Genomic DNA, 15,869 nt, shown 5'->3' on the forward strand with positions numbered 1-15,869 from the left:
TTGTGTGACTCTTCTATATATTATTTTTCTCCACCTGTACTTAGCCAGAATCGTTGTATTTTATTAACATTATTTGCATTTTTAAATATAGATTTGAGGATTGGATTTTAACCTGTTTCTTTAGATCATGCATCTCATGTCTTACTTAAAAGAAGCTACATGAGCTTTATTTAGCTGAGGAGTTTCACATATTCGCCTCATCTCAAGTGCAGTCTCTGGGGAATAATTTCCTGTGGGAAGTAACTGTAGGAGTCTCTCCATTGTTCTATGGAAAAGTAGGAACAGCGGCAAAATTTTTAAGAATAACCTATGTAGGAAAATGTCAAACTAGGGGCATTTCTACATTTCCCTTGACTAAATACAGTCATATTCTTTGAACACTTACTAAAAGGGAATTTATTAACCAAGCTGATGTCTCAAAAACAGGCCAGATATCACTAAACAGAAATTCAATAGTATTTTTCTCAGCACTACAGAAGATACTGTTAAATACCATTTATCATGTCTAGGTTTAAATGATTAATGAGGTAGATATTTCCTTTTTCTTCTCTCTCTATTAAATTAGTGTTGGCATACCAAAGTTACACTATCTCGGTTTCTTGCATATGGCAACATTATGTGAAAAGGCATGCATGTGTGAAAGATACCATTATAATTAGCTAATTATTAATAATAGGAAAGGAGAAAAGGGAAGGCTGGACATTATAGGCATGTTCCCTGCAAAACATTGGAAGAAGTGGACTGGACAAAGGGAAAATAGACACATGCCCAGTAAAGTTGGTATGACAGGGAAGGTACTTGACTATCAAATCATACAGAGATGGTTGGCCAGAATGGGCATGGCCGCAGCAAGCCCACTTAGATTTGGGATACTTAATTCCCTGAGCAAAGAAACTCCTCTGTTGTTCTCTTGGGTGCTCTTGGCTCCTCTTTGCATGCTTGGTTTCCTGGCATTCACCCACGTGGCCCACAGCCATGTGAACCCCACACACGATGGACTAATGGACTAGAAGTAGCTTAATGCTGAGTTGGATCTGTCTCCAACATGGAATGGAAACTCTGGACACTGGCTTTGCTTCTAGCTTTACTGAAATTCCAGCTACACTTCTTCTATGACTGGACTAAGGGAAATGGAACTTTGGAAACACAAGGATTTAATTTCACACAAATAAAAAATCACTCACTCTCCTCTATGAGTCTCTGAAAATTCTTTTTCTTGGAATATAGTAAGAAGTCCACCCCAGCAGCACCCAGTGGGGAAGGGGACCCCCCACTTAATCAGATATCACTGCTACATTGAATGGATGAAAAAAATTAGAAAATATATGTAACATTAAGATTATTTTATGTAAAAATGCATAATATCAATTATATATACACATGTGATTTTGGAATTTTTCACATTTGATGATTCATACTAAAATTAAAAGGGTAATTTATAAAATGTATATATGAAACATTTTGTAAGATAACTTTGCGTAGTCCTTTTGTTCATAATATTAAAACATGTGAGGGGGCAGTGTTTGCTTAAGCAAGATTTGCTCCATCCTTGGTAAATTGTCAAATAGCACCTAAATTATACCCCTGGGAATTTCTAAACCGTACTTAGAATTTTGAGTACTCTATTAGGAGAACATCTGTAAATAGTCTGATACATGAGCTCACTTGCAAGCATAGCCATATTGCTATTTCAAATAATCGCCCCAGAATTTTTTTTTGGTAAGAAATCATTTTGAAATCAGACAGCACACAAGGAGGTAGGTGTCAAAATTAAATGCAAATGGAGATGAGGTCATTACTTATAAGCTAAGTTTTTATTCTTTTTGGTTCTTTTTTGTGGGGTCATATTTATGTTGTCATTCTCTTCTGAAAGATGAAAAAAACAGATGATGCTAAGCACTGTGCTGTTTTTGACAGCATTGTCACACCCCAGGTATGAATTTCATTTCTACACAAAACGGAATGCTAAATATTTTCCCTGAAATACAGTATAGTAGAATGAAAAATGTGAATACAATGGTAATATTCAAAGATTTTACAGGTTTTTTCTTGAACAAAAAATAGAAGATTCCTGGGAGATAGCCTCAAACAGTGCATATATTGCACAAATTTAACTCGTTCTGTGTCCATCCACTTCACTATGTCTCTAACCTCAATGAATGTAATTGGATCACTTTTTTTTTTCCTGTGAAACTCAACCACACAAAAAGAAGATTATTAAATACATAAAGGAGATGCTACATACATCACTAAGTGTTGTTTGACTGGTATGGTATAATATAGGCTAGAAACAGTTGAAATGATATATAAAAATAATGAAAAGGAGGTTGGAAGAATAACATACAAAGTTGACATGTGTGAATACTACACCTAACCGAAGAGAGATTCAATTAGGGAGCAAAGCATTTGTCATAGAGTCACATATGTTAATGGAGAGGCCAAATTTTGCCCCACCTTAGTTTAGGGCAATATCTAAGAAAGTGGAGAATTGGATTTTGGGGCTTTGTTCATTTTCTCAGGGATAACGGCCTCTGAGCTGATAAAACTGCACTATGAACCCAATCACTGAAAGTGTTCTATTGGTGTTCCCAGTGCCTAAATTAAAGTCAGTAAATTAGCCCATAAAAAGAGTGATTAATACTTTCAGTAGTCCAATGGTACTTCTTTGTGCACATTATAACATTGAATTAAATTTAGAAACCATTTTTCTATCAATGCCTTTTTGGTGTTCATAGTGCTTGGTTCTGGGCAAACAGAAGGCGCTCAAACACTTTTTTTGCTTTCTGCTGTTCAATACCTAGGAGTGCTTTAGACACAAGGTGAAAAGGCTGAGAGGAATCAAGATAAGCGTTCCATGATGTGACCACAAATTCAAAGCCAGTGTGAAGAGTTTGGCAAAAATAACCTCAGAAAAGAATAATTTTAATAGCAAAAATAGCTGAGTAGTCGATATCAAAGTGAAAAACTTTGCAAAGATAGTTTACTGTGCCTAGAAAAAAAATTTCTTTCATTTGAGGAAAACTATACTTAAATGTTTAAGTGGTGGTGTTGAGATTCCAAAATAATATGTGTAAATTAAACTGAAAATTTGTAACCCAGTACTAGTAATTTAAAATGGTACTTGTTCTGATAATGATTTATATAAAATACCTGATATTAGAGGAGAAATAAGAGGATGACAGGAAGCAGGACAAGAAAAAGAAATTAGGTTTATGTAATTTTCTGAGTAAAATAATTTGAAAAGAGGACTCTGTTCTTTTCTATCAAAAATTTGATGAGTTTTTGGTTCGAAATTCTCATAACTGATTTTCTTATATCTGTCCAATAATTGAATAAATGTACGTCAATACTAATGTGAGAAATATTCTTTTTCATGTTAAAAAATGAGGTAAATAGGAGATGAGACAATGAAAAAAAATACTTGAGTGATATCTGACATGTTACCTCTTTACCCAATGTAAATAAACATAGTACACTAAAGCTCTTTGCAGTTTATAAACAAATTTGGGAAAGATTTTAAATAGAATTGACTAGGGAGGACCACATTGATCCAGTGAAAACCACTCTTAGAAAATTTCTCAGGATTGACTCAGATGTAAGGATATACACAAGAACAGCAGACCAGTGCTGTTGAAATTGACTGTCTTTGTTGAAGAGCTACAGGAAAGAAACCAGACTGACAAATCATGAAAATATTTTTTTATTTCATATTCTTGGCAAAAATTAAGAGTGTTTCATTCATAACCTCAAAACCTATACCATTGGGTGAGTATCCAGATTTGGGAAACAAAGCCATACAAGTCTGAGGTATTTTAAAGAAAGTGTCAGGAAGGTTAACCCAGATCTACACTAAAGCATTCCCTCAGGTCTCCAAAGTAAAGTTTGAAATATATAATTTAGTCTCCTGTGTTTGTTAATTCTTTGCACCTATGATTAGTTCTTGTTTATGTTAGCAAGTAAAAATATTTAATGTAGGTAAAAAGTTCTCAGAATTTTTATCCCTTTAAAAAAATGAGTATCCCAAAGAAATTTACTCAGTTTTTATAAGAACTGATCATCTCTCAATAGTCAGTGATAATGATGGTCGTGGTGGGTGGTGGTTGGTGGTAGTGGTGTAGGTTAGGTTGGGTTCGCTGGTTGCAGCAATGGGATTAAACACAAGTTCAGATAAAATAAAAGCTAGCAGGTTACAAGGGTCAAACGAATGAAGCTTACTTTGAGATTTGGATCAGCATCTGAGCGCAGTAACTAGGTTTCTTAATTGAATATTAAGAACTATCGCTCAGGCGTGAGGAAAACAGCGATGATTATGTAATGGCTTTCTATTGAGATTATGCTTGTCTAGCATATGGGCTATTTCACATCACACTTCACAAGTTTTGATACTTCTGACATCTTAATCTATAGTAGACACTGTTTAAAATCCTGTGATCACCAAAGTGCTCTAAAATATGAGCTATTTAAATATGTATTTCCTGGCAATTAATGCCTACTGGTGACAGTGACCAAATGTTTCATTACAGATGGTTAATGAAAAGAAACCATATCTGAAGAGGAACATGAGGGAATTAACCTGGAATTTTTTTTTCCGCTGTAACCTTCCACGTTGCCACAGAATAAGCAGATTTAACACAGTAGTTCTTTAATCATCTTTAAAAGCATGATGATGAGAAATTTCCTACATAAAATATTGGATCCTGAATATGGTTATTAATCAAATGCAATCTCCAATTCAGGAATTGCATGAGAGGTTGTCAAATTTACAGCGAAAAGGTCAAATTCGTTTATATAGTATAGATAAATTATTTTCCCATCTGACTATATGATGTTTTAAACTCAGACCTTGTTTTTGAAGCCTAACAGAAAACAGAACATTGGATGACAAAGGATAGAGGAAATACAAATTCACTGAGTTAATGCTATGTCTGCTTTAATTAACTACTCAAGAAAAAATGTTTAAGCAGGTTACAAACACAGCATGCACATATAGCAGGATTACCACTCTGCAGACAAAAACAAATTTTAACCTTAGAAAAAAATAAGAATAGAAGAAAATGCACCAAATTATTAACTGTGTTTGGACAATGAAACTGTCAGTAATATTGTTTTTCTTCTTTTGCTTTAGTTTCATATTAATAAATAATAATTATTTTTAAGAAAAAGTATGATATAAGAATTTTAATTAAGACATTTCTTCTTACATAGAAATAATTTCCATTTTTACTCATGCTTTTCAAGAAATGTGACAACTACCTTCAGCTGATGTTTTGTTTTAGTGGATGTCTCTGAAGAAAAATTGCAACAGTTTGTAACAAGTGCAGTTTAGTAGGGAAGACAACTCATGTACACTCCCTAATTAAGGAGTCCTAAGGTTCAGATCACAAATTTAATGGCTTCCAGAAACATATTTAATATGCACAAGATTAATTCTGTTTCATTTTACTCCTCCAAGTATGTTATCTTTTTAGTGGTAAATGTTGGCCTCTTTTCAGTAAACGGTGCGTTTGGCAAGAACTGAAGCATTTTCTCTGCTATGAATGTGATAGTTAATGACTCAGTGCTCAACTGTATCATCATGTTTTTCACTGAATCCTTGGTTAAAAAAAATATATTGTTTATATTTTCCTTCTGCAAATTCATATATGTACAAGGAAGAGCAAGATACAGCTACGATTCCATGGCATAGAGATAGAGAATGCATTTAAGTATGAGTATTCCATCATCCTGAATCAGTTCTGCTTCCCCCATTCTCCCTAATTCATGGGAAGCAGAATATTATATTAATATATTTTGATGTATGGAGCTTCTTTAAGCAGCAAAAAATAAGCATACCCCTTCCTTTGATAAAAATAATGCTTATATACATATCCATAGAGGCAATAATTTTCTGTCACACAAATATATTCTGAGAATATACAGAAATGTATTAAAATAACAACAGTAGTATTATCATTTATTGAGTGGTTACGAAGTACCACGCTCTTAGCTGGATGCTTATAGATACAGTTTATTGAGGCTTTTCTACATCTAAATAACTGCTCCTCACTCACAAGCTGTAAGTAATTCATATTAGAAATATGTTTATCTCCTCTGTATTTTCCTCATTGCATTATCTTTTGCAATGATACATGGGGATCTCACTAAACTGTTTCACAAAAATTAAATTAAACGTTTCTTTATGTCATTGCTTTTTAAAACTCACTTGGCCAGGTTGCTTCAGTTGGTTAAATCATCATCCCAATAGGCCAAGGTTTTGGGTTCAGTCCCCAGTCAGGGCATATACAGCAATCAACCAATGAATGCATAAATATGTGGAACAACAAATTCATATTTCTCCCTCTCTCCTCCCATATATGTGTGTGTGTGTGTGTGTGTGTGTGTATAATTTCTCTCCCCCTTCCTTTCTCTAAAAGCAATCAATTAAAAAAGTATTTTAATACTTTGAGGAAAACTCTCCAAGTGAGGTGGTTTAAATGTATGTAATTTACCCTTTTTAATAGCTGAATAATATGCCATTGTGTAGGAGTACAATATTTTATTTCCAAATGATGGAAATACAAACTTAGTATGTTTCTATTTTTTACAAAGAGCATTACAAGGAATATCCATGGACCTCTGTTTTAGATATATAAGGGGTATGTTAATGAGACAGATTTCCAAAGGTGGATTACAGAGTCAGAAGATATGTGTATGTGTTAATAATACGAGATATTGCCGTTAGATTTTCTAAAACCCTTTGAGAAGTTCCATTTAACACAGATAGTTAAATGACAAGGCACTATACTATACTTCTTTGTCATAATAAGAATAAGGGATATTAAAAAGCCTCTCTTTTCACTCCTTTTATTAATCATATGTTCACTGAGTGCCTAGATCCCAGGTATGAAACCAGTCTACCACTTCACCTAGGATCACCAGAAATAAAAATTAATATTGCTAGTTGCAAGAATCTTGCACACAATTTCAACTGTTTTGTAATTACTCTCAAATATATCACCTAGGAGAGCATTTGAGAATCATCTTTCATGTGGGATGGTTAGTTTGTTGGTTAGTTTTCAGTCTACTCTACTCCCCCAGTTCATTGAACACTGTCACCACATCCCTATTAATGATGGGAGTGCACTGTGTTCTTCAGGTGTGTTGGGCAGAAAAAGATTAGGAAACAATGCTGCAGGCATTAATACACCTAACCAAACTCACTGCAAATTATTGTCTGATTTAAAGAACTAGAGAGCATTTCTGACCCAGAATTCAGATGGCTTGCTTTTCCTGTCTGCATTCATACACCATTATTTTATAAATGTTTATGAAATTCAACTAACCAGGCCTTCTGAAATAAACTAACTTTAAAACAATTCGGTAAATGCAGCCCAAGCAAAAAATGTATCCTTTAAAATATACATAATAGATTTTATAAGCTACCTTAAATAGAAGTTAAAGATAGCAGCAACCCCAGAATTCAATAAAGAAACTTTGTAGAATCAACATAACTTACATATTGTTCTGTGTCTGATCATATCATATAAAGCTACTCTGGATTTTATTTTTAACTGACACAGAGCAGAAAATGCTTTATTAATTGAGGAAAGAAATCTTCGAGTAGGAATAGCATTGACTTTTTAATTATTGGCCTTATCTTGCTCTTTTATGTGTGCTCAGAATAGTGACAGTATTTTCAACAATGTTCCAAAAGCCATTTAGCTTACAAAGTGGAATTATTGTGATACAGTACACTTAAAGCATTTCTTCTTCATAGCATCTTATTTCATAAAAATCAATTTGATTTTATGCCTTGCATAGGAGGTCCTTCTTCCACAATGAAGTCGGATTTATTAAGGATAAGCTGGCCAGATATCATCAAATGCACTAGAACCTTTCTGTGGTATTTATTATTGTACAGAATGCAGTATAAGGTACTCCACCACACTACAAGTAGCACTTTCTCTAGCACATCTATTGTAGGAATACTTTATAGGAAGCTATTGATGTTACAAAGGTAGGCAAGGATGTCAAGATTTTCAGAGTAGATGTACTGAAGTAACAAAAAGCTGCCCTAGCCCTGGCCGGTGTTGCTTACTGGGTAGAGTGTCAGCCTGTCCACCCAAAAGGTCACTGGTTTGATTCCCGGACAAGGGCACACACCTAGGTTGCAGCTTTGATTCTGGCCCCGCTTGGGGCGTATGTGGGAGGCAACCAATAGATGTCTCTCTTGCATCGATGTTTCTCCCTCTCTCTCTCCCCCTGTCCATTCTCTCTAAAAATCAATGAAGAAAATATCCTCAGGTGAGAATTAACAACAAAGATAGCTACCCTAATACAAGTTTACACATAAAGTGTACCTAGCACAGTGCCTAGCCTGTGGTAAGCATTCAACAGATATTTGCTACAAAAGTGAATGAAGGCAGTTCTTTAATGTGTACAATGTTGACACAGGGTAAGATACTAACAGACACGGGCAAAGGATACAAGTTCCAATGATGTAGATAAGGAAATAATACTGGAATTTCAAGAAGACAAAAAATCAGAACTGGGGAGCCAGGATCATATTTCAAATTGGAGGAACAAAGTTTCATATCCTTTGGGAACTCTACTTCCAATGAGATTTCAGATTAAAATTCCATCTGGCTATTCTGAAAAGCTGGTTTCCTCCCAGTTTCAGAAGGCCTTATCACCTTCTGATTCCTTTTAACTGTTGGAGAGACTAAGTGTATGTGTCTGTCTGCTCACCAAATGCAAGTGAGTGAAAACAACCACAGTACATCCCTGACCATGTACTAAATAAGAGAATCCAGGGAAATGATCTTCCATCTACCACCTCCCATTTTTGATGGGCCTGGGTTTCAAATGTTCTTGAAGTCTTTTCCTAGAATAGGAATTCCAAAGGTGGAGTTTTAGGAAGTTCTAGTAAATGTTAATTTCTTTTAAATATCCATAGAAGTAAACGTTTTTAAAGGCAATTTCTGCCAACGCAGTGACCAAATATAAATAAGGTATTTGTGATGTGGAACCTCTATATGAAGTTAAGATGCTCTAAACATACCCTTTTTTGTGACATTCTCAATATAGAGATCTACCACAGCATTCTTTCTCTGTTTTTACTAATGTTCTTTAAAAATTGGTATACATACATCTATGGGTGTTTTTCTTTCTTTTAAAAAAATAATTTATTATTTTCAATTACCATTGACATACAATTATATTAGTTTTAGGTTTACAACATAGTGATGAGACATGTAAATATCTTACAAAGTGATCACCCCAATAACTCTAGTGCCCATCTGACACTATACATAGTTATCACAATATTATTGACTGTATTACCTATGCTGTGCTTTACATCCCCGTGACTGTTTTTATAACTGACAATTTCTGCCTCTCCATTCCTTCCCCTTTTTCACCCATTCCGGCAATCCCTCTCCCATGTGGCAAACATCAATTTGGTCTCTGTACCTACAAGCTTGTTTCTGTTTTGTTAATTTGTTTATTTTGTTTTTAGATTCCACATATAAATGAAATCATGGCATTCGCTTTCTCTATTTCTATTTTACTTAGCATAATACCATCTAAGTCCATCCATGCTGTCACACATGGCAAGATTACATTTTCTTTATAGCTGAGTAAGAGTCCATTGTGTATGTGTACCACCTGTACTTTATCCAATTGTTCATTGATGGGCACTTTGGTTGTTTCATATCTTGGCTATTGTAAATATTGCTTCAATGAACATAGGGTGCATCATTTGTGTTTTCGACTTACTGTTTGGATTTCTTTGGATAAATACTCAGAAGTGGTGGGACATGCTGGGTGATATGGTAATTCCATTTTTTACTTTTTGTTTTTCATAATGGTTGCACCAATTTGCAATCCTGCCAACATTGCATATGTCTGTTGGCCATCTGTATGTCCTCTTTGGAGAAATGTATATGCAGGTCCCCTGCCCTTTTTTTTTTTACCATATTGTTTGGTTTTTAGGGTTAAGTTGTATGAGTTTCTTATATATTTTGGATATTAACCTTTTATCAGATGTATCATTGATGAATATTTTCTCCATTCAGTAGGTATAACTTAGCAGTTTTTTGCTCTTAGTATTTCATAGACATAATGCAATTGTTTTTCTAGTTTCTAGTGATAACTATAAGAAGTATGTTTTTTTAGCTTTTTTTTTTTTTAGATAACATGTTTTTTATTTGGGGCAACTTAGAAATTCTTTTTTCTTTTGGTTAGGTTTTTTAAATTTTATCAGCTATGACTAGACTAGGTATATGTTTTTTCTCATTAAATATACCTGGACTTCATTGTGGCCATTTAGTATGCTATTTCCTGTCCTTTCTTAGGCTAAGGAAATATTTTGTTATTTGTTTATTACTGTCTCTTCTTCATCTGCTGCTTGATTCCTTCTGGAATTGCTAATATTAACATGTTAAATATTGAGTATATATACTTTAAATTTATTACCTAATTTTTTATGATTTTAATCTTTTTATATTTTTGCTCTGTGATTTAAATAATTTCTCCTGAAGACTTGTCTTCTAGGTGACTAATTTGGGCCTCAGCAGTGACTAAACTTATCTTTAGTTCATTTATTAGCTTTCATTTTGCTTTGAAAGTGAGAGATTTTACTTCCAGAAAGTCTTTTTGCAATGCATATATATATCTGCCTAAGTCTTCCCAATTTCTATTACATATGTCTTTCCCGTTGAGTATCTCTTTTGCCTATCTTATCTGTGATTTCTGGGGAGCCTTTTCTAGCTCCCTGTGGCTCAGGTCTCGCTGTTGTAGTATCCTACATCATTGCAGTCCTAAAAGAGATGGAGAGCAAAACATTTTCTTTCACCATGAGCAGTGAGGGTAGCAGCAGGCAGGTTGCCATTCCCTGAAAGTGCTGGGATAAAATCTCTCTGGTATCCAATCTCCTCACATGTTCCTTATCTTAGGAATGGGGTGATAACAGTTTGACCACTAAGCATCTCCTCACATTCTTGTCAGCCAACAAGACCAGGCCAACTCCTGTGGCTCTGTTGTCAACATTAACCTTTGAGTCTTCTAGACTCTGAAGACCAAGCTTTTCCCAGAATCTACTGTATACCAATCCTTGACTTGAGGCTTTCTTATTCTCCTGTTCAGGTTATTGCCTGACCCATGGAAGCAAAAGTCATTTACTGCTTTTCCCATTGGGCTTCCTTTTACTGACTCATAGTTTTCTACAATTCCAGAAACCACTTGCCTCAGGAGACTCCGACTGAAGTCAGTCGATAAAGAGAGGTGAGATATATTCAGGTAGCCATATTCCCAGAATCCTCTTCAGTGGTCAAAATAGTAAGTACGCTTATTCTATAATCATTTCATCATGTAATATTAGACCTAAATCACTAAAAAATGTGGTAATAAATATCATTCCTCCTTGTCTTTGCAAAATTCTTAGTAAAATCTTTCAAGACAAGTTCCCTTCCTTCCTCTCATTTCTGCTGGAATTCTTCACTATTCTTTTTCAGCACACCCATGGCTTCTGGTGAGTGCCTAGACTGCCATAGCTCTTATCATGTTATTATAATAAATTACCTAGTTATGCACACATATGTCTTTGAAGGAAAGTGCCATTTATCCCTGAACCCAAAGCAGTAGTGCTGTACATATAGTAGGTATGCAAGAAATTGTTAATTAGTTGTATTTGCTATCAAGACTGATTCCTTAAAATCTGATTTCAAAAGTATTTTCTTTTGAAAAGTTTAAACTTCACCTTTCAAAAATTTTATCTGCAGCACTAGGGAATAATATTTAAGGGGGAAAGCAGCATTTTTCAAAAGAAAAATCTGTAAATGTTACTGCAATCAATTAATAACAATAATAATATGTTATGGAGAATGTTACTTGAATTAATTTTACTCCAACTTAAGAGTATTGGCCTGGTTTAAACCACAAAAGCCTGGCTCTGTTGGTAGATGGATGATACACTAAATCATCATGCTGAACGTGTGATTTAAACTGTTTTTCCAGGAACAGTGATCTTATATCTTCAACTTTATCACCAGTAGTATGTATACATAAAACAAATGGCTGATGGCAAGGCCTGCACTATAGCTATAGGAAATGTTTCTCTGTGATGGACAGTGGAGACAGGCAGAGTGGGGTTCACATCTGATTTTCACATTGCTAGCAATGTGAGAAAGTTTAACTCTCTGAAGTTCAGTTTTCTTATATGTCAAACTAATACTATTCACCTTACAGGGTTCTAATAATGATTAAATGTGATAGTCAATTAGAGTATCTCATGCTGACTATTAATATGTTAATTTTACTCTAATTATTACTATTATAATATTAATTAACCAGTATTCTATATAGGGTAAAAGCCAAGTATTTAGCCAATAACTGCACTGGGAATAATTCCTAAATGGTGAAAAAAGCAAGGTGAATTACTAAACTCGAGCACTTAAAACCATAATAATCTGTTATGCTGAACTTTGATTACAAGAACTAATAGGTTCTGCTTATTATAAAAGCAGACTTCAGTAGAAAATGAATTTGGGCATATTATTTGTGTGTAATTAGATGATCTAAAGCCATAGTTATATTTTTAACTTTCACAACCTTTACATAGATTTAAAAAACTTCTATCACTTCTCCAACCATGTTTAAAAGTGAAGACCTCAATCAGATAGATACAGCAACAAAAAAATTACAGATAGAGTATTTTCTAAACTAGTGAATGTTTTCTTTCTAAACACATACACATATTCTCTATATTATCTTTCTCTCTTTCAATTGCTTCCTCTTAAATATAAGTTTGTCTACATTCACATAAAACTGAGTGATTTTTAAAAACACAAATAAGAGAATATTTTAGTTTTCTGATTCATTTGTCAAGTAGATAATCAAGAAGAAGAATTTTAGTCTTGGAAAATTATTCGATTCTGTTCAATACCTACTTCATGTAAGCAGTAAAGTATGGTGCCTGGACTATAAAACACATTTTCGGTATACTCTCCGCAATCTTTGCCAGGATTATTTGATATCAGTAAAGAAGTGGTTTCCAAACACTTTTTGTATAGTAATTTTGCAGGATATGTATATTTTTATAAGCTGATTACAGATACTAGTACTATATTGTGTGTGTTTTAAAAGTAATATGAGGGTGTGTTTTTAGAGGACAAAACAAAATAAATATAAACAGAGCTAACATTTCCCTGTACTTCAATCGCTCATTTTCTGCCCTCCTGGCCCAGGAGACCGTGGACCCAGATAAAAGAAAAGGTACTTCATGACTGTTTGATGTCTTTTCTGGTGTGAGTTGTAGCTCTGTCTTTATGACTTTAAGAGCATTTTCCACCATTTTAGGACTGCATCTCCCAGTGATAGAATCCAGTAACACCAAAGGTCATGGCAAAAATAAGGTTTTATATTCTATTCAGATATTATAAATCAGATGCAACATATAAGCCAGTACCGTTATATGTTAGCAAATGTAGTAAGTTATTATGTGATAGCAAATATAAACACATCAGAATCATAAAAATTATTCTAACATATCATTAAGACATTTCCATATCAAATGTATTAAATAAATCATATGCATAGTGAAAGCTATTATTAATCCCTAAACCTAACATTTGTGAATTCTATTTAACACTGACCATTTCTACACTACTTAAAGCAAATAATGGTTTTTAAAAAGTCAGAAGATACTGAATTACATTGCACAAATTACAGCACAGAATTATTTGCAGTATCTAAACCACTTTATTAAGATTCAGAGTCAAGACTTTCGTAATGTAAAACAGGGTCCTATGATTTATTTATTTTTTCTTTTGCTTATTTGTGCCATTCTAGCTAGGCTGCAGGCTCAACCAGATAAGATGTTAGGTGATTTGCCATGTAAAGGTTTATCTTCATGAGCAAAAAACTTTAGCTTAAATTCCTCCTTGTCTTTTAATGACAGCTTAAGAAATAAAGCAAAATCTTTGGATGGATGCTAAATAGATTTTTGTGGATTTGTTTGCATTGCCCCATATTCATAAATTCAGCATATATTATAACAAGACAGAGGTTGAAATTTCCCTAACTTGGAATATTCCCTATTAATTCTCCAAAATATCTTCATAACAGTCAAGGAACTCTTGAAATTAGTAGATTAAAATGGTTCAAAGTGATTCTTGGAATCACATCTTAAATGATTCCAACTCATTAAGATCAGAAGTGATTGTTAATCAGAAACATGTGAGGGTTTCCAGAGTAAATCTGTTCAGTGATTTGATAGAAAAATTGCTCACCAATGAGAAACAAAATTGTTACTTACATATATAATTTCTGCAAGGAGGAAAGCAGCCCCCACACTATCATAGAAAGTTCCCTCTCAATCAGGGGGTTTGACGAAAGAGCTACAGTCTGCAAGTGGGTGCTCCAGGAAAATATTTCTCTGAAAGATTTGACACATCTTGCAATGGATTCACACTGCCTTGGCAAGCAAATGGATTAGCTTTGATGGTGTTGCCAATAAAGCCACAGTCTTTTGTTGCTGCACAAACACATTTCTCCCTTTCTTTCTGTGGCCTCCAGCAAACTACACATGTTACTTTTGTTTGGGTAATTTACTGTCTTGGAAAAGGAAGTATGAAACTACTTTTCAGAGAAAACCATTGAAACTCCTTGGCTGGCAGCATCCGAATCACTAGCTACGGAAATATCACCACAAAGCTTTCTCTGATTAAGTGGAAATACTCAGAGGGAAGAAAAAAAAATCCTTCTTAAATCTAACCAGCTAAATTCCTGCAAACATTGTTTCATACAGCTTAATTTTTACAAGCCATCTGTTTTCCAAATAAGACTATATTCTTGGCCTTAAACATCCCTCTTCATTCTCCTTCCAACAGTGTTCCCCATTATTTATCTACAAGATTAATAAAGATCTCTGAAATGAGACCACTAACTCTTCTCACAGACTCTAAATTTCTGTCATCTCTTAAAGAACTGTTTTAAAATTTTTAATTTAAAAATTTACATTCTGTTTCTTTAGCATTTCTTGATACTCAATCCAACTATTGTTTTAATCAGTAACTTAGTTTGCTTGTATGATAGCCTGTTTCTTTTGGCATTCACAGTTTCTTCACATTTTAGAATACTTTTTTACCTAATAAGAATCTGCTACTTACATAATCTAGAAAGGAGATAGTAAAGTTGTAATTTATAGAGTGTAGAAAATATTTTTCCATTGTCTTGATCAAAAGAGCAGTTGTGATCCTATTTTACCTATAAAGTAAATTTAATTAAATTTTTAATTAAATATGCAAGGACTTTAATGTTTTCCTTTAAAAAGTATAACATTAAATCAACCCAAAAGATTTTTAAAAGAAATTTGAACTCTCTGGTCCTAGTGTTGATTGGAATTTAAAAAACAAACATTAAATTTTTTTTTTTTTCAAATGTTCAGCATCACCCATCATTAGGGAAATACGAACCAAAATCACAATGAGATACTACTTCTCACCCATTAAGATAGCCATTATTTTTTTTTTTTTCAAATGTAACCAATATTGGCAAAATGTAGAGAAATTGGAACCTCTGTAGAGAAGTTAATTTCTGGTGCTGATATAAAATGGTGTAGCCTCTGTGGAAAACCATTTAGCGGGTCTTCAGAAAATTAAACACAGAATTGCCATATAATCCAGCAATTCTGCTTCTAGGTATATACGTGAAAAGTACTGAAAGTAGGAACTTAAACAGATAGTTATGCCAAGGTTCATAGCAGCAGCATTCACAATAGCCAAAAGGTGGAAATAACCCAAAGTCTTATCGATAGATAAATGGATAAACAAAATGTGGTATATGCATACAATGGAACATTGTCCTAAAAAGCAATGAAATTCTGATACAGT

Source organism: Miniopterus natalensis, chromosome 3, assembly GCF_054644295.1.
Source record: "Miniopterus natalensis isolate mMinNat1 chromosome 3, mMinNat1.hap1, whole genome shotgun sequence".
In the NCBI taxonomy this organism is placed as follows: domain Eukaryota; kingdom Metazoa; phylum Chordata; class Mammalia; order Chiroptera; family Miniopteridae; genus Miniopterus; species Miniopterus natalensis.